A 26,495-nucleotide genomic window follows, 5' to 3' on the forward strand; every position below is an offset into this window, starting at 1 on the left:
ATTGGCAAAACACAGATCATGCGCAAAACGGCCCCGCGAGAGTTCAGCCACAAGTTTACTGCCATCCTGTGGTGAAATATAGAATTGCACGTGTATTTTGTACTGCCGGGCCACATATTATTGGTTTTATGACAGAGGCTTCGGGCCAGTGGAAATATGAACACGGCCGGATTTGGCCCGGGGGCCGGACTTTGGGCATGTCTGACCTACACCAACAGCTCCAATCTGTTTGACCTAGTTAGGTTAGGAGGATAAAAGTACAGAATGTCAACAATACAATAATTATCAACAAGGTAGGCAGCAGCAATAAAATATCAATGTGAACACTTTTCTATAAATAGATTTACATTTTCAAATGATCACTTCTGCAGCATTCCTTGGAAATCACAATGTCCCAGCATTAGTGTGCTATTCTTAATGCAGGCTTGGGCTACTCATGTGGTCCTTAAGGGCTACTTGGTGCCATTGGCACCATGTTGTTGACCCGGCTCTAGCAGATTGTGCGCTGAGCTGCAAAACTGAAGAGTTAATACAGTGTTGGAAATACGGAAGCCCCTTTGGTCATTCAGGAACTTCAAAATTGCATTGCTGAATAAGCGATATGTTGCGATAATTTTTGTTGCCGTTTTAGAAGTGCGGATATGAGCGGAAAGGTTCCCCCCGCCACTTCTCATTTTGCCAGCGATACACTGGCACCACTTGGTTTGCACCTGACTTTCACCTCTATTTAAAGACGCAAAATAAGCCAGGGCAATTAGTCTCAGGTTTAATCAATCACATGGTGTGGGCTAAATTTATTTGCATATGCTCCTACCACAAGTTACAAGGAAAAAGGAGCTGTTTGGCAGATGCCTGGGTCCCTGGTTCCGCATCTGTTGAAACTTGGCTTGCACACCCCCAAACAAATACAGCTTGCTGTACCAACCAGGTTTTGTGACTGGACTTGTCTGCCAAAAATATCTGTCAACAAACCCCCTGAAATGGAGTTTGATGGTCCTAATGTACCAATCATGGATACTTCATGGATCATGAACCAGCAAAATTGTTTTGTGACTTTACTTGTATGGCAAAATGTTCTGTCATCACCCATCACCCCCCGACACCTGCTGACAAATGTAGTCTGGCCTATCTGGCCACCCCACAAAAATCGGACTGCAACTGCCGCTGGTTTACAGCAGTTCTTTCACGCGCAACCCGGCCACCGACGGCGCATGCAATCTGTTTGTGTGAACACAAACATGAAATTTAGTGCGCTATTTGTGACCTTAGTAAATCAGGCACAATAAAAAAAAAAACATAATAAATCATATAAACAATAGAGAAGCATGTTTCTCCTGTACAATGAAATTCTTATTTTGCTGCCCACATGGATTCCAGCATAGTTTAACATATAAGGAGATCTGTAATGATACAAATTAACAACATACAAATAGAGGCATAAAGATACAAAGTAAAGAAGCATATGCCAACTGTACAACTCATGCAACATTAGAATGTGCGGGATGTTGTGCAACTTCACCAGATTATTCAAAGGTAGTATCAAAATTACACGCTCATACTCCTGAAAGCTGTTGGCCAGGTTGGCAGTAGGAATGAAAGACTTCTTTAGTCTGGTAGTTCTGCATTTAATATTTTTTCACACAGTACCTCCGGCCTCAGGGTAAAAATGTTAATAATGCGTTTTGCGGGTTAATGGGGTCATAGATGATGGAAGTAACCCCCTCTGGGTTCCGCGGTGGGAGATGTTCTACAGAGATGGCAGTGGCGTCTTTGTGATCTTCTCAGCGGTTTTCAACACTATCTACGGGCATCTTTGGTCCATACCGGCAGTGCTGCCATGGTGAAGCGGCTGGTCAAGATGCTCTCAACAATGTGGCGGGAGAAGTTGTTGAGGATCTTAAACTACATAACCAACTTCTTCAGCCTCCAAAGGAAGTATGGCTGCTGTTGAGCCTCTCTTAACCAGCTGTGTCGTATTTAGGGTCCAGGTATGGTCCTCACTAGGATCTGGTCACCCAGGTATTTGAAGGTCATGTTGAGGGTGAGGATATTGTCTTCCTGTGTTCCTAATCGGGCCCATCAAGCATTTACATTATGAGGAGTCTTAAGAGTTAATCTGGCAGGCTGGCTAAAGGAGCTAATAGTGCTGGTGGTGGTCTTTTTTTTAAAAAAAAAATATTTATTTATTTATTTTTGTCCTGTTCGGTTGTTAGGTCAAGCAGAATGGAGGATCTGTAATACCTTTTCTCCCAGAACAGTTTTACTGTGTCACAGTGGAATTTTTAAGCTTCCGCTCTGGTTTCTTAGTATTATAATTGAAGTTTATTGAGAATCAGAGTCGATCAGTCGAACAGAACAACGTTTCTAGAGGGGAGAGAGAAGCAAAGACAAAAGACAAAGCACTAATTGTAAACATGATGAGAGAAGTAAGTTACATTAGTTACATTATCAACAACAATGAAACATTAAATATGAGTGTTACATGGGGCTATAGTGCTACACCATGTGAGGGAAGCACAGGACAAGATAGAACAGGACAAGGACAGGAGAAGAAGCACCCAGGACAATGGTTGTGAACCTGGCTATACAACTGAAGTGTGGTGGGATTAACTATGTAAATTATAAAAGTCTACAGGACGAGAGTATAAATTAGGGGATACACAATCAATTTGCATATTCATGAGTTATTTGTCACAATAAGTGGCCCCACACCCAGTGAAAGAGTCCCAGGGTGTGTGCCTGCGGACACATGCAAGTAAATTGACACCGTTTTACATGCACAAAGAAAGAAGTGTCCTGTAATTGCTGTGGCCGCACCGCGGAGGCTGAGGACCCCACCCAATCAATCGAGGGGAGGGATCAGGCCCAGGGCTCCACCCGAGAGCAGGCCGGCGGACGGGACATGTCCCACACCGAGGAACCCAGGGTGGTCCGCCGGCCCCACCGAGGCGCCCCGACAACTGGCCATCCGGTGGGGGCCGCAGGGACCCAATGCCACCCCACCAGCCTCAGGTTCCTCATACAGTATACTGGGTTGTCCACTGTGTCTCAAAATTTTGAGGGTTATTTTTCATTACACTCAATTAAAAAGCTACAAATGTAGCTTCAGTTCAGCATTCCATGATTAGGTTTGAGTTATTTTAAGAATCTATGTGGCATTATTTAATAGGATTTAAAAAAAAAAAAAAGTACTGTTAACCTTTTTTTAATACTTGGAATCTGCATTTTTATTCCTATTCCTCACAGTATTCCCTGTGCACTCAAGCAAACACGTAGAAACACACAAAGCGGTATTGTATAATTTTGGGATTGGGGGAGGGTCATACTTACCGTTGCTTGAATGTTTTCAAACACTTAAATATTTTATACAAAGAAGTCAAACATTATATCCTGGTCTGAAGTGAGTGACTTTGTTTTTCAAGGATTACATGTACTTTACATGTACCATATGTTGTGTCTGTGTACTTTATGCAGTACACTTGCTGTATTGTTCAATGCCTGTCACTGACTTCTGCTGATGTGCCAAACTGTTGGTGGCCTCTTCCGTCAATATTATTTGCTACTCTGTGTGTAGGCTGCGCCAGAATGGTTGGGCCAGAGCTGAGCACAATAACTGTGAATAAAGGGAGCAATAACTCCATTAGCTCCATCATCAAATTAAAGCTGACTGAGGCAGAATTATCAGAAATTGAAATCAGGGGGAGAAAAAGAGCTGAACTGACAAAATGGAAAATGGCATTGTGAGAAGCGCAATAATAAAGGAATCGATGAGGTATGGTTTCCATTGCACTTCTTGAAAGCAATAAGACAGTTGGAGCTGTGATATACCCCCACACTGTTTCCAGATTGATAGAGGAAGACAGAGGAGGGGAAAAGGGAACTGCCACAGAATTCTGAAGGTCTGCCACAGAGGGGCAACCTTGAAGAGAAATAGAATTTCTAAAGCCAATCAATTAACTGTGATGTAATGATAAGTAAATAATAAATAAAATAAGTATATTACGACTTATTAGTAATTTATATAAGTAGTTTTTATCTGAGTGGGTAACTCATAATTTAATTCAATAACTAGGTTGAGCAAAGTATCTCCGCAGTCATCATCACAAAGAGGTGATATACGTGTCACCTTTTTATTTGAGCAAAATTAAACCCATTCATTCACAGCTCATTCTCACAGCTACATTCTTTGCTTTCATCACCAATTTGTTGTTTTCCACCGTGACACAATTTCTCCTCACATGCCTACACTGCGCATTTACATCCACCCCCACAAACAAATCTCATAAATACACACCTCATCTGGGACATGTGCAAATTTATTGGAATACCATAAACAAAGAGCTGCCGTTTAATGATGAAACCCTCACTTACACAACGGAAAATTAACATACAAACCCAAAAGGGGACAGACAATGCCTTACAGTAGTAACATGACAAGTGGCCACCATCATTGTGGAATTTTCTAAAACAAAACAAAAACAAAAAAAACTGTTTTATTCCTGGATCAGACTATAAGACAAATTTGGTCTTTCCCGATTGCACTATATCAGACTACTGACATCAAATCTTGCCGTATCTCAGCCAGACAGTGGCAACACTACACGACATGTATTCTGATACCACCGCATCCTGTCTTTTATGATCACTGGGCTTTATCTTGTCAAATTAAACACTGTCGAAAAGGCGGGACCAGAAAACATGTCACCGGTCAAGGTGACTGGATACACTCGTTACCGTGGCGAAGACAACAACAATGCACCGTGCCAATGTATTGTGTGTGTGTTTGTAGGGGCTGTGTGTGTGTGTGTGGGGGGGGGGGGGGGTCAAAATGAAGAAAAACTTGGTGTTCGTCACTGATGCTTGGGAGAGGACGTTCATTCAAGGATTGCTTGAGGTATGTTCACGTACTTTTAATTTGACACGACTCACAAGCAGGCAACAAAATGTTATGTATCCCAGTAAGCTAGTGCTAGCACTAACGTTTGTACGTAAACATGTCGGCGTTCTGTTGAATCATGCTCTAAAGCTTCGGTAAACATTGGTTTGTGCGAGTGAACAAATTTTGACAACAGCGACCAAGTATGTTAACAATTGCAAGCACGGGAGGCGATCACAATACGCAATCCTATTGGTCAACGTCAAGGTGCGCTGTCGGAGTGTTGTCTGTGATATGTCACACTACACGGAAGATATCCGAAAACTCAAACATGCTAGACTTTTCATTTTGGCATCATAGGGCTATCGTAGGGCCAAATTGTTGGTCGTGGATTATGTCACATAATCGTTCCCGACAAAATATGTTGGGCCCGATCTGGGATATCTATCTGCAATAGCTAATCGGGCCAATATCGGGGCTAAAATCCTGTAGTCTGATCTAGGGATAACAGATCTCTTCATATTCCTTACTGGAAAACGGCACCTGCAAGTTGGACCCCATTCTCTCACACTTTGTCGAGACCTGTCTCCCATGCTTTTTTAGTCATTGCCACAATAAACTCCTCTTTGCCTCCTCCCATCATTCCCCTCTACAAACTCACGGTCACCCCAATTCTACTGTATTAAAAACAACAACAACTGAAAATCATCTTTCTTGAAGACATTGACTCATCGCAGTCAATACTGCACATCCCCACGTACCCCGTTTCCCAAGGTTAAATCTTTGGCCCTTTCCTCTTCTTTCTCTACCTGTTTTCCCTTGGTCAAATAAGGGGATAAATTATATCAACATCATAAATCTGAGCACACAAAGAAAGATTTCCAAAAAAATAACATAATGAGTGGGTCTCTAGTTGAAAACCCAATCATTTAAAACAGAGAAAATTACTCTGGGTCTCTAGATTATCCCAAAACGAGTTCAATAGTAATGATACCATTCATTACAAGAGTGGGAAAACATGACAGGAAAATAATTACCACCTGTGCTTTGAAAAAGTGTTCAGTGGTAAAAGTAGCATTTTGATGTTCATGATTCTCATCAATTTCCCCATCAACCCAAGAGAGAGCAAGACACAGTAAGAGAGACGATGAGTGCCGCAATAGAGCCAAAGCTGTGTTGCGGTGCTCACAAAGTCATTTTGGTGGTCCAAGTAATAGGCCTGGGGAGATGTGTAATAAGAAGGACTTGGCTTGTCTCCCACCTAGACTGGCCTGAATACCATTAATTACCCATCCCTGTGCCTGCCTGTGTCTCTTAACTCCCACCACCCTTAACTCTGTGTTTCTCTGCAGGGCCTTGACTGGCCACTCTGAATTGAAATTAATTATTCTTTTACGACCTCCCTTTTGCCATCTCTTTCACCATCACAGTCATTCCGTAACCATGTGTACTCTATATTATCTCATTTGTTTGGAATATTACTGATGATAGCGCTCTCAAATTTTTGGATCACTGACCATTAATCAGAAAAGCCACAATAATTAAAGGGGACATACAGTATTATGGAAAATTTACTTTTTTAATTGCTTGCATACAAATGCATTAGTTGGGTCTCTGAAGTGCCTGCAAACCCATCAAGTGTGAAATTAAACAACAATGAGAGTGAATCACTTGTTACTGCCCCTAAAATTTTTTTTTTATTCCTCTTAAAAAAAAGTGTTTTTCATTGGAAGGCGAGGATCTGCAAAAATAAATCTTATACAGCACATTGGAAAATACAAATGAATCTTAACGACGAAGGGACGGTGGCCGACTGGTTAGCACATCTCCCTCACAGTTCTGAGGACCCGGGAACATATCCGGCCTCGCCTGTGTGGGGTTTGCATCTTCTCCACGTGCCTGCGTGGGTTTTCTTTATGTACTCCGTTTTCCTCCCGCATCCCAAAAACATGCATAAAGGGTTGATTTAAACTCTAAATTGTCAGTAGGTGTGAATGTGAGTGTGATTGGTTGTTTGTTTATACAGTACGTATAAACTGGCGACCAGTTCGGGCTGTATCCCACCTCTTGCCTGGAGTCAGCTGGGATGGGCTACAGCACACCTGCGACCTTCGTGAGGAAAAAAAAAATGAATGGATGGATGAATTAGAAATATTTTTTGTAATCATAATTAAACTAAAACAGGAAAAGTTTAGTCTGATTTCATGTCACAGTCGGGGAAAAAAGAAGAAGCTTTTCATACAGTCAATTTTTATACAGTCTGCTGTTCCTGCTGTGCACGCCTTGGCCTCTGAGGGGCAGTGTGGTGTGGTGCATGCATTTAGCTACTTGTTACTGTAAGCTAAAAAGAGGAGAAGAAAGTTGCATTATAATTGAAATAAATTCATTTTTCACAGATTAGGAAGCATATAGAACAGGGGTGTCAAACTCATTTTTGTCTCAGGCCGAATTGTAGTTATGATTTCCATCAGTGGGCTGTTAGAACAGAAAAGTTGAATTGCCAAATCATATTATTACCATTTCACAACAAATTGAGGGATAACTAGTTTTGAAATCAGAAGACAAGGATAATAGTTTGCTCAAGTATTGTTTAAGTTACTGTAGAAGAAGGGTTTGGTAACAGAAAAATGCAATGTCTCAACATTATTGTTTATTATTAAGACTATTTGGAATTTGGGTACAGATTTGAGCAAAAATCACGGAAGTTGACAAGGATGATTTGGATTCGCGGGGCACATAAAATGATGTGGCGGGCCGCATCTGGCCCCCGGGCCTTGAGTTTGATGCTTATGATATAGAGTATTGGTATATTACTGTAATTTCTCATGTATAATGCGCATCCCCCCCCCCACCCCCCCAAATGTTAAAAGTCAACGGTGCACATTATGCACAGGTATAGGGGAAAATGGAAAAAAACTTTCCCATTTTATAAATGTATGCCACCATCTAGAGCTTATGTAAAAGCGCTACACGTTCATTCCAATATGCCACCGCCACCTAGACGTTATGAGAAAGGTGTACACTTGCATTTTAATATGCCACCGCCACCTAGAGGCTATGAAAAAGGTGTAGCCTACACTTTCATTCCAATATGACAGGGCTACGTATGACTGCATATATGTACAGTTGTGCTCATACGTTTACATACCCTGGCAGAATTTGTGAAATATTAATTTTTTTTAAATATGACGGATGACTGAACAACAACCATCATTAATTTCTTTATGGTTATGTTTTTTTTTTTTTTTTTTTTATGACAAAGCTTTTCTGAAATGCTTGACAGTTTAATTAGAATCCCATTAAAATAAAAGTAAATGTTTTGCCTGGCCCTTCATGCTTTCTTTAAAGAATTGTACACATCATACAAATTCTGCCTGGGCCATCAAACATATGAGCACCACTGTGTTTTTTCTCATTTACTAAATAAAAGTTGGGTTGTGAATTTCAAACTAATAGCAAGTAAATAAAAAGAAAGTATGACTTTTTAAAATAAAATGCTTAACTTCAGAATACCCCTCCTGGAAGCCATCACCTTATCGTGGCAGAAAGGTTTGTGTGTCCCAATGATCCCATGAGCTAAGTTGTCTGGGGGTTCACGCCCCTGATAGGGTGACCCATGGCAAACAGGTCCTAGGTGAGGGACCAGACATAGCACGGCTAAAAGACTCCTATGATGAAAAATATAAGTGGATCGAGGTTTCCCTTGCCCGGACGCGGGTCACCAGGGCCCCCCTCTGGAGCCAGGCCTGAAGGTGGGGCTCGCAGGCGAGCGCCTGGTGGCCGGGCCTGCACCCATGGGGGCACAGCCCGAAAGGGTAACATGGACCCCCCTCTCCATGGGCTCACCACCTGTGGGGGGAGGGGGGGCCATAGGGGTCGGGTGCCGTGCGAGCAGGGCGGTGGCCGAAGGCAGGGACCTTGGCGATCCGATCCCCGGCTACAGAAACTGGCTCTAGGGACGTGGAATGTCACCTCTCTGGCAGGGAAGGACCCTGAGCTAGTGTGTGAGGTCGAGACTCACTTCCACACACAGCTTGGGCTCTAGTACCAATCCTCTCGAGAGGGGTTGGACTCTCCTTCAATATGGAGTTTCCCACGATGAGATGCGCCAAGCAGGTGTGGGTATACTTATTGCCCCCTGGCTCAGCGCCTGTACGTTGGGGTTCACCCGGGTGGACGGGAGGGTAGCCTCCCTCCGCCTTCGGGTAGGAGGATGGGTCCTGACTGTTGTTTGTGCCTATGCGCCAAACAGCAGTTCCGAGTACCAACCCTTCTTAGAGTCCTTAGAGGGGGTGCTGGAGAGCGCTCCCGCTGGGGACTCCATCGTGGGCAATGACAGTGAGACCTGGAAGGCGTGATTGGGAGGAACGGCCACCCCGATCAGAACCCGAGCGGTGTTCTCTTATTGGACTTCTGTGCTCATCACGGATTATCCATAACGAACACCATGTTCAAGCAAAAGGGTGTCCACACGTGCACTTGGCACCAGGACACCCTAGGTCGCAGTTCGATGATCAACTTTGTAGTCGTGTCATTGGACTTGCGGCCGCATGTCTTGGACACTCGGGTGAAGAGAGGGGCGGAGCTGTCAACTGATCACCACCTGATGGTGAGTTGGCTCTGATGGTGGGGGAAGATGCCGGTACGACGTGGCAGGCTCAAACGTATTGTGAGGATCTGCTCAGAACTTCTGGCAGAATCCCCTGTCAGAAGGAGTTTCAACTCCCACCTCCGACAGAACTTTGCTCATGTTCCGGGAGAGGCGGGGGACATCGAGTCTGAGTGGACCATGTTCCGCGCCTCCATTGGTGAGGCGGACAACCAGAGCTGTGGCTGTAAAATGCCGCCTGTTGTGGCGGCAATCCCTGAACCCGTTGGTGGAAACCTACGGTGAGGGATGTCGTCAAGCTGAAGGAGGAGTCCTATTGGGCCTTTTTGGTCTGTAGGACTCCTGAGGCAGCTGAAGCAAAAACTCTGGTATGGGAGGAGTTCGGTGAGGCCATGGAGAAAGACTTCCAGACGGCTTCAAGGAAATTCTGGTCCACCATCCGGCGTCTCAGGAGGGGGAAGCAATTCACCATCAACACTGTGTATAGTGGGGATGGGGCGCTGCTGACCTGGACTCGGGACGTTGTGAGTCGGTGAGGCAAATACTTCGAAGAACTCAATTCCACCGACACGCTTTCCCATGAGAAAGCTGAGTCTGGGTTCCCTGAGGTGGGCTCTCCTATCTCTGGGGTTGAGGTCACAGAGGTGGTTAAAAAGTTCCTCGGTGGCAAGGCCCCGGGGGTGGATGAGATTCGCCTTGAGTTCCTAAAGGCTCTGGATGTTGTGGGGCTGTCTTGGTTGACACGTCTGAGCTATATCGCGTGGACATCGGGGACAGTGCCTTTGGATTGGCAGACTGGGATGGTGGTCCCCCTTTTTAGGAAGGGGGACCGGAGGGTGTGTTCCAACGACAGTGGAACACACCCTTACTCTTACTGTTCAGTAAGGTCTATTCAGGGGTGCTGGAGAGGAGGGTCCCTCGGGAAGTCAAATCTCAGATTCAAAATGAGCAGTATGGTTTTTGTCCTTGCCGTGGAACAGTGGACCAGCTCTACACACTCGACAGGGTCCTCGAGGGTGCATGGGAGTTCGCCCAACCAGTCTTTTGTGGACTTGGAGAAGTCGACGGGAGTATGGGGTACTGAACCCCCTGATACGGGCTGTTCGGTCCCTGTACGACCGGAGTCAGAGTTTGGTCCGCATATCCGGCAGTGAGTCGGACTCGTTCCCGGTGAGGGTTGGACTCTGCCAAGGCTGCCCTTTGTCACCGATTCTGTTCATAACTTTTATGGACAGAATTTCAATGCGCAGCCGAGGCGTAGAGGGGGTTCGGTTTGGTGGCCTCAGTATTGCCTCTCTGCTCTTTGCAGATGATATGGTTCTGTTGGCTTAATCAAGCCATGATCTCCAGCTCTCACTGGAGCAGTTCGTAGCCAAGTGTGAAGCGACTGGGATGAGAATCAGCACCTCCAAATCTGAGACCATGGTCCTCAGTCGGAAAAGGGTGGCATGCCCTCTCCAGGTCGGGGATGAGATCCTGCCCCAAGTGGAGGAGTTCAAGTATCTATCTCAAGTAATTTGCCCAGCCTTGTGCTACACTACATACATTCTCTTCAGGCTGCAAAGTACAGGTGATAGTTTTTTGTGATCAGCAATGGAAGACATTGATAGACGAGCGCTGATCACGTGTTTTTCACGGAAATCAGCCGATCATAATCGGTCGTCGATCGATTGGAGGACCATGATAAATATGATAATTATAAGTTTCATATTTTATTGTTACCCTTTTTTCAATATTGTTTGACAAAGGTCCACGTCTGCTTCGTGAAAAGTTAAAATGCTGACTTGTTCAGAACAGCAGGGGTGGACTGGCCATCAGGCACACCAGTAACATGCCCAATGGGCCCGTAGTAATTTGGGGCCAATTGCGAGATTGCTGCTTTGTTTTGTTTTTTGTGTGTCTGTTTTCTAAGAGACCGGCCCACAATTTAGAGGGGATGGCCCATCGGTCCATATTTCATATAGACAGTAGATTGAACTCATCCGAAAGTAGTACAAAATCGCCCCAACCTCTTTGAGAAATGTAGACTTTTTAGTTGAACTGCGTGACGCACAGTCAATGACGGTTGCACAACGCGAAAAGGTTCCGCCTTACACCGCGGACCAGACAACTAATTTTCATTTTACACCTATGGATTATGCACGGAGTCCATGATCATATGCAGCACAAGCAGAAGCACAACATAGATCCTTCCGCCGTCCATACCAAGACCATTCACAAATCGAAAATCATAATAATAAATAGCACATCTGCCTCACAGTTCTGAGGACTGGGGTTCAAATCCCGGCCCACCTGTGTGGAGTTTGCAAGTTCTCCCCGTGTCTCCGGGTACTCCAGTTTCCTCCTACATCCCAAAAACATGCATGGTAGGTTGATTGAAGACTCTAAATTGCCCCTAGGTGTGAATGGTTGTTTGTTTATATGTGCCCTGCGATTGGCTGGCAACCAGTTCAGAGTGTACCCCGCCCCTCACCCAAAGATAGCTGGGATAAGCTCCAGCACGCCTGCGACCCTTGTGAGGATAAAGCGGTACAGAAAATGGATGGATCGAAAATTTAAATAATAATAATAAATATTTTTTTTTCTACAAAAAAATGTGTACATCACCTGAATTAGTCACATACCGGGAGGGTCAGAACCCGAGGTTCGACCGTAATTGTAAAATACATTCCTTCGGGGAACATAGGCATAAATTGCTCGGCGGTTGTGCTCCGCTTATTATGAGGGGGTGGTCTCAGACAAAAATGGCAGGACTGATTTTTTTGTCCGAGTGCACCCCTGCACACCATAGTGTCAGTTTATCCCTTTCCTTGTCAGTATCAAGTACGCAGCCGGTTCAGCAGGTCAATGCCCAACATGCTCCAGAGAAGAACATGAAACTGTAGTTGTTCAGAGACGAGAGGAATTAAATTCCTGATTATGAAGCCCATGGATTTACAGAAGGTGCAGTTGGTGTCCAGCATTCATAAATGTGAGGTTATGTGGTTTTGCAGTACTTTGCACTGCATCAGTTACATTGGTTTCTTCACTTTTAACTGCACAAATGAACTCAGGAGGTTTTTTATTTGAAACCAAATAAACAAAAACAAAAAAATTAATCCGTACTATTCATATTTTAGAAAGAGAAATCTGTAACTGAAATTGTTCGGATTTACTTGGCTTTTGGTTTCTGTCTCAATACACTTCTCAACTAAGGGTTAGTCGACCCTAACCTTAACCCCAACTAACTAACTTCTCAATATTTGTGTTCATGTATAGTATATGATTGTTTTCATACACCTTTTAAAAAAATACTAATCTTGATTCAATGTCATTTGTGGTTATTTTAATGGCTTTTCTGCTCTGTTCTTTTACATGTGCTGTGATGTCCTCTTCACAAAAGGTAATACCATTTTTCTTCATACGCTTTTGTGTGAAGCTGACAAGCATGCAAAATATCTGTTATTTTAGGAAATTGCAAGCAATAAAAATAATCATTTGTTGGATCTTTTCATACACAGACACGCGCACACAGACACACACACACGCACACACACACACACATAAACGCGCACACACACATGCACGCACAGACACACATAATGGAATACAAACACAGTAATCCTTCGCTACGTCAAAATTCTTGCTTCGCGATCCCACTATATTGCAGATTTTTATTATATTTCCTTTATCTTTTCTACTCTTTGTACAATATCTCTGTTATCCATTGCTCTTGCGCTCTCTCAATGTATTATGTGTTTAGGCCTTTTTTTAGAAGGATATATTTTCCCAGAAACGTCACAATAAACGATAGTATCGTTGAGTTTTTTTTTGTTTTGTTTTTTAATGCCACTGATATAATGATATTAGAGCATAATAAAGAATTGTACACATCTCACAAATTCTACCCTGGTCATCAAACATACGAGCAAAGCTGTGTAATGTTCTCTCATTTACTAAATAGAGTAGGGTTGCATTTCATAATAGGAGCAAGTAAATAAGAAGAGGAAATTATACGTGTTCAAATAAAGTGCTGAACCTAAGAAAAATAAAGTTTGAGTTTTCCCTTTTCTGTTTGGTATCTTGACACAACAGTGACGTCTCAAACTATTTTACATATTTTAATTAAACAAATCTTAACAACTGAACCATTTTAGAGGTCATGTTTGTTCAAAACCTTTGTTTTGTTTCATAATGGCGTTTCAAATATGTGCAGTTTTAAAAACAGTGAGAACTTCCCACTGAGAAGTTTAAACATAAATGACACTGACCATTCCATTTTAAGCGTTGTTTGTTCCAAATGTTTAGTTCCTTTTCTTTAACTCAACTTCCACACTGTGTCTCCTTCTCTTTCAACCTGCTACGTTTCTCCTTGCCTCTTCCTGGGCTGCGCACTCAGTAATTACGAGGGGTGTCCCGATCCGATCTTTGGGATCGGAAATGTCAGCAAAAAAAGGATTGGATCGGATCGGACTGGATAAAAAATCTCCAATTTTATCACTCTTGTATCAGCAGTCCATACCATGCTCCGCTCGGGCACTTCTATCCAGCAGCGCCCATTTTGCATGCATAGCTCACAAGATTACAACAACTGGTTGCTAAGGTGCTAACGTAGTATCAAGGAGTAGGTTATTGACACTCCATTTGAAGTTCACTGTAAAACTAAACAGACATAACAAAAAAAATACACCCACTGAATGTTCAAATACATCACAGACTTAGTTCTTTCTTCATTTTTGTTCACAAAAATCGCTAGCTCAAAGCGAAAACAATGAATGAAAAACAACATTGATGAACAAACAAAAATTAGCATCGAACTCGCTGCACAAGCAAACATATGAGCACAACTGTGGGTTTTCTCATTTACTAAATAAAAGTAGGGCTGTGAATTTCAAAATAAGAGTAAGTAAATAAAAAGAAAGTATTATGTGTTCAAATAAAGTGCTTAACTTCAGAATAATTATTTGAAAAAACTAACAAAATACACATAATACTTTTTTTTTTGATCATATGTTTTCCAGAATTTCTAGCTCAACTTTGGGGGTGCGCATTATACACGAGAAATTACGGTAAGTAATCCAGCCCCCATCCCCCCCAACCCCACCTTAATGTATACACAGCACCCCATATTGACAGAAAAAAAAGAATTGTTGAAATTTTTGCAATTTATTAAAAAAAAATTTTTTATTCAGACCCTTTGGTCAGTATTTAGTGGAATCACCCTTTTGAGCTAATACAGCCATGAGTCTTTTTGGGAATGATGCAACAAGTTTTTCACACCTGGATTTGGGGATCAGCTGCCATTCCTCCTTGCAGATCCTCTCCAGTTCTGTCAGGTTGGATAGTGAACGTTGGTGGGCAGCCATTTTCAGGTCTCTCCAGAGATGCTCAATTGGGTTTAAGTCAGGGTTGTTCTGAAGCCTCTTCTTCATTATTTTAGCTGTGTGCTTCATGTCATTGTCTTGTTGGAAGGTAAACCTTCGGCTCAGTCTGAGCATCCTGGAGAAGGTTTTCGTCCAGAATATCCCCGTACATGGCCGCATTCATCTTTTCTTCAATTGCAACCAGCCTCCCTGTCCCTGCAGCTGAAAAACATCCCCACAGCATGATGCTGCCACCACCATGCTTCACTGTTGGGACTGTATTGGACAGGTGATGAGCAGTGCCTGCTTTTCTCCACACATACCACTTAGAATTAAGACCAACAATTGGTCTCATCAGACCAGAGAATCTTAGTTCTCATTATCTTGGAGTCCTTCAGGTGTTTTTTAGGAAACTCCATGCAGGCTTTCATGTGTCTTGCACTGAGGAGAGGCTTCCGTTGGGCCACTCTGCCATAAAGCCCTGACTGGTGGAGAGCTGCAGTGACGGTTGACTTTCTAGAACTTTCTCTCATCTGCCAACTGCATCTCTGGAGCTCAGCCACAGTGATCTTTGGGGGTTCTTCTTTGTATCTCTCACCAAGGCTCCCCCCCCCCGATTGCTCAGTTTAGCCGGACAGCCAGCTCTAGGAAGGGTTCTGGTCAACCCAAACATCTTCAGTGGAGGCCACTGTGCTCTTAGGAACCTTAAGTGCAACAGAATGTTTTATGTAGCCAGATCTGCGCCTTGCCACAATTCTGTCTCTGAGCTCTTCAGGCAGTTCTTTTGATGTCATGATTCTCATTTGCTCTGACATGCACTGTGAGCTGTAAGGTTTTATTTAGACAGGTGTGTGGCTTTCCTAATCAAGTCCAATCAGTATAATCAAACACAGCTGGACTCCAATGAAGGTGGAGAACTATCTCAAGGAAGATCAGAAGAAATGGACAGCAATGGAGTTAAATTTATGGGTGTCACAGCAAAGGGTCTGAATACTTATGGCTGTATGATATTTCAGTTTTTCTTTTTTAATAAATCTGCAAAAATTCCGTTTTTTTCTGTCACTATAGGGTGATGTGTGTACATTAATGAGGGAAAGAATGAACTTAGATGATTTTAGCAAATGGCTGCAATATAAGAAAGAGTGAAAAATTTAAGGGGGTCTGAATACTTTCCGTACCCACTGTATATTCTTCAAGCGGGATATCACAATATTTGATCGTACGTCAACTTTCTTTGTTACTGCAAGTGTTTATCTCATTGTGAGCCTCACACTGCCTCTTAGAAGGTCAAGACATACACAGCAGTTACTTTATGTAACCCACTTGTTAATAATAAATGAGTCAGTTTTTCTCATACTTACTCTTGTTGATTGTTGTTCTCTGTTTGAGTAATATCACTTATTACAATACCACACCGTTTCTAACATTCCACTACTACAAAATAAGTAAATTATTTATGAATATTGCTGAAATCGGATTGGACGGATATCGGTATCGGCCAAAACTCGAGGCTGCAATGTCGGTATCGGATCGGAAGTGAAAAAGTTGGATCGGGACATCCCTTGTGATTACGGACTGAGTTGCAGATATAATTGGCTGAAGGGGGTGACTGAATTTGCATGTGATTGTTCAACACTACTGTAAAGCCTGTAATATCCTGCGGCGCCCCGTATGTCTTGAATCATATCCTTTTTTTTTTGGCTATGGTGTGGTACGTATGAGAGTGCTTCTGGGTCAGACGCAGACCGCGGTCCACCAGTTATTGACCTCTGTATATCGCCACGATCGAGCGACCCAGAGCGAGCTGTTTAGCTCCTAAACGCGCTAGCTCGTTAGGCTCACGGTATAGTGAACCTAATAGTTAACTTTCCCTACAGTGCAACTCTGTGCGTAGTGTGCATCTACGGAGCCAAAGCTGTTCCGCCAGCGGCCCGCTGTGTCGTGAGCTGCGCGTTGGTTGTTACCACAACAATGAAAATGTATCGAGTCCGAAAAGAAGTATCGTGTCCATTGTATTTATGGAAGGATAACCCGCCCTCCTCCGCATCTGATTTGCTCGCACCAACTCAAGAAGCACTTCACCAACACAGGAAAGCAATGCTGTGCGTCTGTGGACGCAGATTCACCATGTTTTATGCGTACCCTGCTCAGTTTTGATGCACATCAAAAGCCAAGATTAAAATATAAAATTTTAAATAAAATGTACAATTAAGTAAAAGGCCTGCCTTTTTAATTTGGCATAACAATCTTCTTATTTTATTATCAATTTCCCAACAACATTTGCTTGCGCTACAATAATCAGAAGTTAAATACATTTTCACATACCTTTTCAGTATGCCACAATGTCCTGATTTGCCGGACATGGAACCACTGATCAGCAATACTTATGTTTTGTGCATTTTCTATTTCTGACTGAAGTTTATTACTGTAATTGCTTTCAATTCTTCTCGGAATACTGCTTCTAGGAAGGCCAACCCAGCGTCACTGCTGTGCTTACCAGGCATTTTTTCATTTCTTCTCTGTGAAAGTGATTTTGGCACATTGTCTTTTTTATTATACTGTAACCCGGTCCTACCAACATGTTGTGTACAAGAGAGCCACACGGTCGCTCGGTGGTGTGGCAGAAATACTGTAAGCGGCTGTGAAAATCAGCAAGTCAGACGTCAATATTTACATTGTTACAGCTTATGGCAAGGACAGCAAGTATGTTTCCTAAACTTAATCTCCACAGTGTAGTTTAGTTCTGAGTATTTTTTAAAACAGCAGCTATTTTGTTAGATAAACGTTTCTTTGTTTTTACATCCATCCATCCATCCATTTTCTGAGCCGCTTCTCCTCACTAGGGTCGAGGGCGTGCTGGAGCCTATCCCAGCTATCATCGGGCAGGAGGCGGGGTCCACCCTGAACTGGTTGCCAGCCAATCGCAGGGCACATACAAACAGACAACCATTCACACTCACATTCACACCTATGGGCAATTTAGAGTTGTCAATTAACCTACCATGCATGTATTTGGGATGTGGGAGGAAACCGGAGTGCCCGGAGAAAACTCACGCAGGCATGGGGAGAACATGGAAACTCCACACAGGCGAGGCCGGGGATTGAACCCTGGCCCTCAGAACTGTGAGGCAGACGCTCTAAGCAGTCGTCCACCATGCCGCCTTGTTTTTACATATTTGTTATTGAATTTCTGGTTTATGTCACACACCGAAAGTCTAATCCCAGAGAGTATTATTTTTTTACGATTATATATAATTACGTGTACTTAATAAATTGTCCAGTTTTTGCTATCATAATCTCTTTTATTTATTTTTTCATCGCCCCCCCAAAAAATTTAATGGTGTATCGAACCGTGGGTCACAAATTGTGATACATAACAAATCCTGACCTTGGTGTATCGTTACAGCCCTACCAAATATGGTCAATATATAATTTTTTCTTTTTTTTTTTTTTTTTACAAATGGATACTCATGGTGACTGCTCAGCCCCTGCTGTCTGTTATTTTTACAAATTATTCACCAATCTAAAGTGAGTCTTGAAAAAGCTATCAACTCTTTTGGACAAATCAATAATACAAGCATTGCATCATTTTGACTCCCCAGGAGCCTCATGGAATTTTGTTGCTTCAAGATTGAAAGTCTGTATGCTTGATTAGATTCAAATGAGTGAAAATAGTTATGTTAGATACATTATAGTAGGCCTGTTTGGTTAAAAATTTATAGCGGTTATGTGCCATAGCAGAAAGTAGCATGTAAGTAGAAGAAGAAGAATCAACTTTTTGTCATGAACATGCATGCATGCACAAAAATTGTTCTCTGCATTTTACCCATCACAGTGATCACACACACTTGTTAGTAGAACACACTGGAGCAGGGGGCAGCTGAGGTGCCCAGGGGAGCAATTTGGGGTATCAGTGTCTTGCTCAAGGATACCACAGCTGTGAGTCTGGGGGATGTTGATAGATGGTCCGGTTGGGGTCTTGGACCTAGGTCCCCCAAGGTGGCAGGTGATGATCTTAACCATTGGGCCACAGCTGCCCCGTACAGATTAATTTCCGCGTATTGTACTGTCTAGTTGGCTCATGTTTATTTATTTTTTGCATCACTCATGGCTCTCAGACCTTGGAAATAGAGTGGAAAGATGACAAAGCCACCAGCATTAGCTTTTCTCAAGTAGTAAAGCCTACTTTCTTTTTGGTTGCTCGGCACAAGTGCATACTTTGATGGGCATGTGTGGCAACATTCTAATTAATGACAGCAGAATAAAGTAGTGTAGCGTATATTGTGTTAAATAAAAATGTCATTAATTTTGTGTAATTTTAAGTTTCAGCGTTATAAATCAAGCTATTTTTTCTCGTAAAGGGGCACCACGTCGCTTTTTAGATGTATCAAATTTAGGAGAACGCGACGACAAACCTTTTATCTGTCTCGTAATCTGAAGGTTTGCTACAGGAATTAGATAAGAGTTCTCGATAACCAGAGGTCTTTTGTCGAACCCAAACACACACAAATGATACAGGTAGTGATTTTTTTATCGAAAATTTAATGAGATCTCCCAGGGGGAATGTACAGGGAAACATGTTGACTTAAAGCTTGCTTAAACCAAGTAATGACTTGACGTGCTTTCAATTTAGTCAGCACTCTACCTACTTGATTTTCACCAAAGTAAGTTGAAACTTGAACCTCCAAAAAAAAAAAGACACTAGGAGCTAAAACACCAAATATACCAGTAAATACTAGGAGGACAAGAACACGAGAGCAGAGTGGGCAGACTCACAGCGACAGATGGCAAATGACATAACGTATGACATTACAATACCACAATTCCCAGGACACGTCACAAAGTGGATGGAGGGAACTGACTGGAGGAGACATGAGGAGCAAGACAGACCCAGGTGCAACAAATGAAAAGTGGGGAGACACAAGGGAGAAATGGGAATATTCAGTTCTAAAGTCAGTCTGTCATCATCGTAAAATCTGAAGTCCAAGATAAAACACAGATCATGATAAAACAGGCCTGATAACAATCCGAGGGCATCTAATTCTATGCAATTTTTTTTCACGCTGCCATGTAGAATAGCTGAATTGTGTTACGAGAGACCCAAAAATCGTGACTTGCGATTTGAACCATGAAGTGTGAATCCAACCTTAAATACCTCAGGTGCAACCAGTTCTGTTCCCCCAAATTAACAACTCGGGTAAGTTTTTGCTCTTCCTGTAACACTTGCTTGTTGCACAATTGTTTTTTGTCAATGTCTTTATGTCTCCAAAGTGTTCTGTAAATTAGCTGTCTGTTGTACTAGAGCGGCTCCAACTACCGGAGACAAATTCCTTGTGTGTTTTGGACATACTTGGCAAATAAAGATGATTCTGATTCTGATAAGTATGTGCCTAGCAGTGTGAGGCATTCCAGGAGGTCCAAACCGTGAGTCTGCGCTTTGTCATGATCACTCTTTTGTTCATCAAGTCGCCACCTCCGACTTAATTATACACACCATTTAGCACTTTGTCAGTGCTCCATTCGATATCTTTCTTGCCCTCTGTTTCTCTTCTCACTTTTTCCGTGGTAGTTGTTTTTTAAATGTTTTCATTTCTGCTCTTGTTTTCAATCATCATTTTGGTATTGTCTACAATCATTAATTTTTAGTGCCCCAAAACGTGAATCCCTGTTTTGTTTCTAAATACATGAAATATGTTTAAAGATAACTGCTGAAAACATACTACTACTAGTACTAAATTGTTGAGATATGGTTTAAAACTCTCTCACCTTCTAAATTTTCCTGATTTTGTGGGCGGGGCTAATAAGTATCATTGTGAGGTCACGAGGATGGGGCTGCCACACTAAATGAACACCAACTGCCCTGATTCCATGCCGTGGCCATTTGATGCAATTGCACTTCCTTGTTCAAAAAATAACTTCACCAGGTTCTACCAGTATATCATGCAATTGATCATGAAAGCAAGAGCACAACTTAGAAAAATATATCTTCCTTGAAGTGTAATGTGTTTTGTTTTATTTGGGCAACATGTCACAGCCATTTGGCACCCACGCACATTATTGCGAGGCAGTGACGAACGGAACCCAGTGGTAGTGGAACGGCTACGTCCTCATTTATTCCAATCTGACTAAGACTATCAGTATAGGGTCCAATTGGCCATCAAATTATGCCCACAATTTGAAAAAATAAATTTGCCTTGAAGAGTAATGTGTTTTGTGTCATTAGGGCTATGTGTCTTGCCGTTGGCCACCACAAGTTGGCTTGCGAAGGCAGCGGCTGGATGAGATCCGTCGAACCTCCGGCCCGTTGCCAGCCCAAATGCGGCAACCAAAAGCTGCTGGAGGTTCAGTAAAACAGCGTTACGGCCGTCAGCCTCACAGTTGCCCAACCGCACGCCGCAGGAGCGAGCAGGGAGCAGGAGGGGGAAAGTTTTTCCACAGGAACGGTGCGCATCGCGCTCTGTGGCCGCATATGTTGCCGCATATGGGCGCACCCTTAAAGGTCCCATATTTTCATATTTTCAAAAACACCTTGGGTTTGTCATATTTGTACATATTTGACGAAGATCGGCCCCTTTCCTCTGATTGGTTGCCTCCATGTAGAAGACCCACTTGTGAGAGTGCACATGTACGTTATGTTGACAGCGCTGGCTCGGGAGCAGAGAGGTAGGCGGAGATCTTCGCTAATGACGTAGATAAGCTTGAAAAATTCGAATGACATGATTTTAGGCCTCTTGGCAGAAAAATGTCTGGAACTCAGGAATGCGAGGAGCATTTTAATTTATATTTCACGTTTACTGAGGCAACATTGAGACAATATTACATCCCAAATACTAGAAAAAATTGGTTTGGCAAAATATGGGACCATTAAGCACCATTTAATAATATGAGTATTATTATTATTATTATTGTTTTATATCATTTATCTTATGTACACCACTTTGTTTCAGGTGTGTTTTTAAAGTGCTCTCTCATTAAAATTGAGCTGAGTTGAGCAGTGAGTTTTAATGTATCCCAAATGTAATGTGTCTGTGATTAACAAAGTGAGATCAGACTCTGCAGACAACAGCACTGGCCTCAGTCATCATTTAAAGCTGACCAATCAGCCATAGCGTACGATGGCCTCACCGCTACAGATGTTGAACAACCTCATTAGGTAAATGGGCCTTCAATTGATTTCAGTCAATACCCTACCCAGAGCTAAGCCATGCCTCGGATGTAAGCACCTGGGGACTAGGACCATCATTTCAGTCTGTGAGGTATGCCAGAGTCCACAAATGTTTATGAAGATTAATTTTCATTGAAACCCAGTCCTCAGAACTGTGAGGCACACACAACATCAAAATCTATCTAATCTAAAATATATCGCGGGTATATTTGTGGATTTGAAAAACACGTGCGAATAATTTTGAGACGTATCTCTCCCCATCATTTTCTTAATGCAATTTTAAATTCACAGTCTTACTTTTTGAGCATTACATTTTACATTACATTTTACACACAATAGAAGCATGTGTTAACAAGAACGTAAAATGTGTGAGATTTGATGTAACCGCACAAAACTGTACCTGCAATGGACTTACTGCTCAGTGGAGTAACACATTCTGTTGTCATTATCAACTGACTAAATAGGTAATGCACTAGAATTTATTCTGTCACTTCCCAACCCTGCAATAGCTTCCTTGTTATAAGAAGATGAATGTATCATGCCAGGATACAGTACATGTACGGTGTGGCCAAACAGATTATATTATTTTGGAATACATAAACCCTAAAACTCTTTATTACTGGAGCTCAACCTTGAAATATATGCTTTTTTAGGGGGAAACAAGACTGCTCAAAGAAGTGAAAGCTTGCAAATCAGTCTGGAGAATGGTGAAGGATGAGGTTTTTTATAATAATCCTTAATCCTCAGCTTTTCCACACATAGTTTGATGCCAATAACATTTCTATGCACGGGTTCCTTTCTTTGTATGCGGTCACTGCATAAACTTTTCATTTTAATGTCTCATTAAGTGCATTACATTTTTATAAAAAAGCGAAAAAAAATAGTATATGTGATGATAATTTTAAAATAAATCAAAATGTGTTTTTATTTTGTGCCACACTCTTTGTAAATACTGTACTGTATTTGTAGTAAATCAAATGAACGTTGCCCTTTTCTTGCATTGTTCCTGTCCATATTATTATGAGTGTGTACCTTAGTTATACGTCAGCCTTGGTTAGTGATTGTGCATTTTATTTTATGAAAACCTGAATGTGGATTGTGCGATAAACAGTGGCCTTCCTGTCATGTTCGCTTCATCACCAAGTTACCTGGTGGCATGCCAGCTGTGCAAGTTGCTGTTGCTCAAAGTGTTTTCTGCAAGCCAAAAGAGCCTCAGTTCTCCTTGTGTGACTCATTAGCGTCACACTATATTCAATTAGCTAACAATAATTACTTTACCAGAGATGTACAGGTTAGAAACTGTATTGTACTGCTCAATTTAAAAAAATCACTAGTAGTACTATTGCTCAACCAGCAATAAGTGAATTACGATATAGCGAGGGATGTACATTTAAATGGCTCTGCTTAAACACCTCTGACAAAATCTGGTTATAAACTCAGCTTCTCTAATGTTGGCAACGGAACGGGGATATACATTATGAGTTAATGAATATTAGTTCAATGCAGATTTATATATATATATATATATATATATATACACATGTTCCAAGTTACAGCATAGCCACCATTATACTATATATTGATCCGGAGAAATAACATGAAGACACATTAGCTGGTGAGACGAAGATGCCATTTTAATGTGCTGCTGTATTTTCTGAGCTGTTAGATGAGTGTCATGTACTGTACGTGTGGCAACACCCCAAATGAACCCCCTATAGAGAACTGTTACTTGCTGGTAGTCCAGTCAATTACCGTAATTTCTCGCGTATAATGCGCACCCATGTATAATACGCACCCCCAAAGTTGACCTCAAAATTCTGGAAAACCCTTCTACCTATGTATAATGCATTTTTACAATGCATGATTTTGCTTCTACCTATATGATCAAAACATTAAGTATTATCTGTATTTTATTCGTTTTTTTTTTCAAATAATTATTCTGAAGTTAAGCACTTTATTTGAACACGTTATCTTTTTTTTATTTTACGTGCTCTTATTTTTTCTTTTTTTCAGAGCCCTTCTTTTATTTAGTAAAATAGAAAACACACAGTTGTGCTCATATGTTTTATTACCCAAGCAGAATTTGTAAGATGGGTACAATTCTTTAAAGAAAACATGAAGGACTAGGCGAAACAGATACAATTTTATTTTAATGGGATTCAAATTAAACGGTCAAGAATTTCAGAAAAGCATTATCATTAAACAAAACACAACCAGTAAAGAAATTAATGATGGTTGTTGTTCAGTCATCAGTCATATTTCAAAATTAAACAATATTTCACAAATTCTGCCAGGGTATGTAAACTTATGAGCTCAACTGTACATATAGGCAGTCATACGTACCCCTGTCATATTGGAATGAAAGTGTAGGCTACACCTTTTTATAACCACTAGGTGGCGATGGCATTTTGGAATGAAAGTGTACAGCTTTTTCATAACCACTAGATGGCGGCATACATTTATAGAATGTGAAAGGTTTTTTTCCATCTGCCCCTATACCTATGTATAATGCGCACTATTGACTTTTGCCCAAACATTTTTTTTTTGGGGTGGGAGGGGGATGCGCATTACACACGAGAAATTACTGTAAATCCCAACCCTTTAAAGCCAGTGGTACCTGCCGGTTGTTTTCATAATTGTATTCTTATGTTGTTGTTTTACATTTATTCTCGCTACTGAGAGAGGAACACTATTTAAGTCATTGAGCTTCACTTGAAAGGTTACACATTCAACTGTAAAGAACGAAACACCCCTGAATTATTTAAGATGATAAAAGCTGAACAGAATACATAAAGGAGCATAAGGCAGGCAGACACTTAATGAGCTCAGGCTATAAACATCGCGCACTCTGTGGCTATAGCTTCACAATTTGAGCTGCAAGCAAACATGACTGACTCAAGGGTAAGCATTTCAGTGTTTTGCTGGAATGCTGCTTACGGGACAAATAAAATGCCTCCAGTGGGGGGAACAAAAATCAACATTAAGTCAATGAATTTTGGTGCTGATGTCTCGTCAATGGTGGCTTCCACAAGGTCAGCAAATGTGAAAAGACATTCATGCGACGGTATTCAAGTACAGAAGGTTTAGAAACTATAATAACACTGCTCAGAAATGAATTTCGCCACACATCTTGACCAATCACATCCAGCCTTAACAGTAAAAAGAGATGATAAAAACCAAGCCGACTCCCGTCGTATAAGTATGTCCTTGCGTCATCATAGAAGATTAAGCAGTGTTCCAGAAATCTGTTCATATTGTGAATTGTTCTTAAATTATTATTTTAATGGAAGACGGCTACTTTCTGTACACTCGACACGGAGGTCACCTCGCCCTCAAAAGATGCTGCCTTCGCTCACCACCGCACCCTCACACATGCACGGCTGCATGGATTTGAGCACAAAACAAAAACACAAGACACAAAGACATGTTGGAAGCAGCTGCACAAGTGAGCAAGTGATACCAGAGTGACACAGTGGGAACGGTGTGGCGTGGATTTGGCAGGGAAGGACAAATTTTACCTAACATGGCGGTCTGTTCGCGTCCAAATGTTTATAACTCAAATGTGTTCTAAACACGTGTGATGTTAGTCTGCTCATTGGTGGACCTCAAGGGAATCTTCAACTCAGACGCCGCTGTATACTTTGTGTTGCCACACACGTGAGCATGCAAGGAAGGGTTCAGAGTGAAAGAGGTGCGCAAAGAGTGCTGCATCAGTTAAGCTTGGTTGGTGGAGACAACGTCTTGCTCAAGGGCATCTCGGCAGTAGCCAGCAAGCGGACGAATATCTCTCCAACAACAAGTTGCCTTTTTTTAAATTTTGGAGATTTTTTACATTTTTGTCCAACGTGGGACTTGAACCTGTGAAAATGTTCTCTTCTTCAGTCATCGAATGGCAGTATTTCAGTATGACCTCAAGTCCCTCTGTTTTAATGACATGGGGTACAGTAAATTGCTCATTGTGGAATTTGTGACACTTCTCCAGTAATGATCCCTGACTAACAATTTTGTGTATGAAGCATAATATTGGTACAACATAGTTAGGGCCTTGACTTTATCCCGTTCATTTTGAGTAATTAATTACAGAAAATAATTCAATGGAAAAAAATAAGCCACTAATCACAGTTTTATATTTCTGCACTTTTTGACACTCCAATAATACTGCACAAGGTTTCTACTGAGGATACTCAGAGAATAAAAGGGATTTGACCAGTCAAGTGTCTCTTTTCTGGTTTTCTTCATGGAACCAATTATTTTATTGCTTTCATGCAACGTGCACACACAGCCACACTTTCTTTATACCTCGCTCCCTAACTCACCTCCCTCACTCACATTCTCATTTTTGTTTGTTTTTGTCCCTCACTATTTTAGATGGTACTTTATATTAAACTTAAACAGGCTCCCGTGTGGCCTTTGGCACGCCCATTGGACGAGATTATCACATGCTAAGGGTGCTGCGGCCTCAAGGGGGTGCAGAAAATCGGGTAAAAATTCCCCTTCAATATA

General features: G+C 41.9%; 1 protein-coding gene across 6 annotated transcripts in view; it reads left to right on the forward strand.

Annotated features, from left to right (window-relative positions):
- Positions 1-26,495, forward strand: part of LOC133408831 (receptor-type tyrosine-protein phosphatase gamma-like) — a 436,974-nt gene that overhangs the window by 154,565 nt on the left and 255,914 nt on the right. The window lies entirely within an intron of this gene.

Source organism: Phycodurus eques, chromosome 10 (genome assembly GCF_024500275.1).
Source record: "Phycodurus eques isolate BA_2022a chromosome 10, UOR_Pequ_1.1, whole genome shotgun sequence".
In the NCBI taxonomy this organism is placed as follows: Eukaryota; Metazoa; Chordata; class Actinopteri; order Syngnathiformes; family Syngnathidae; genus Phycodurus; species Phycodurus eques.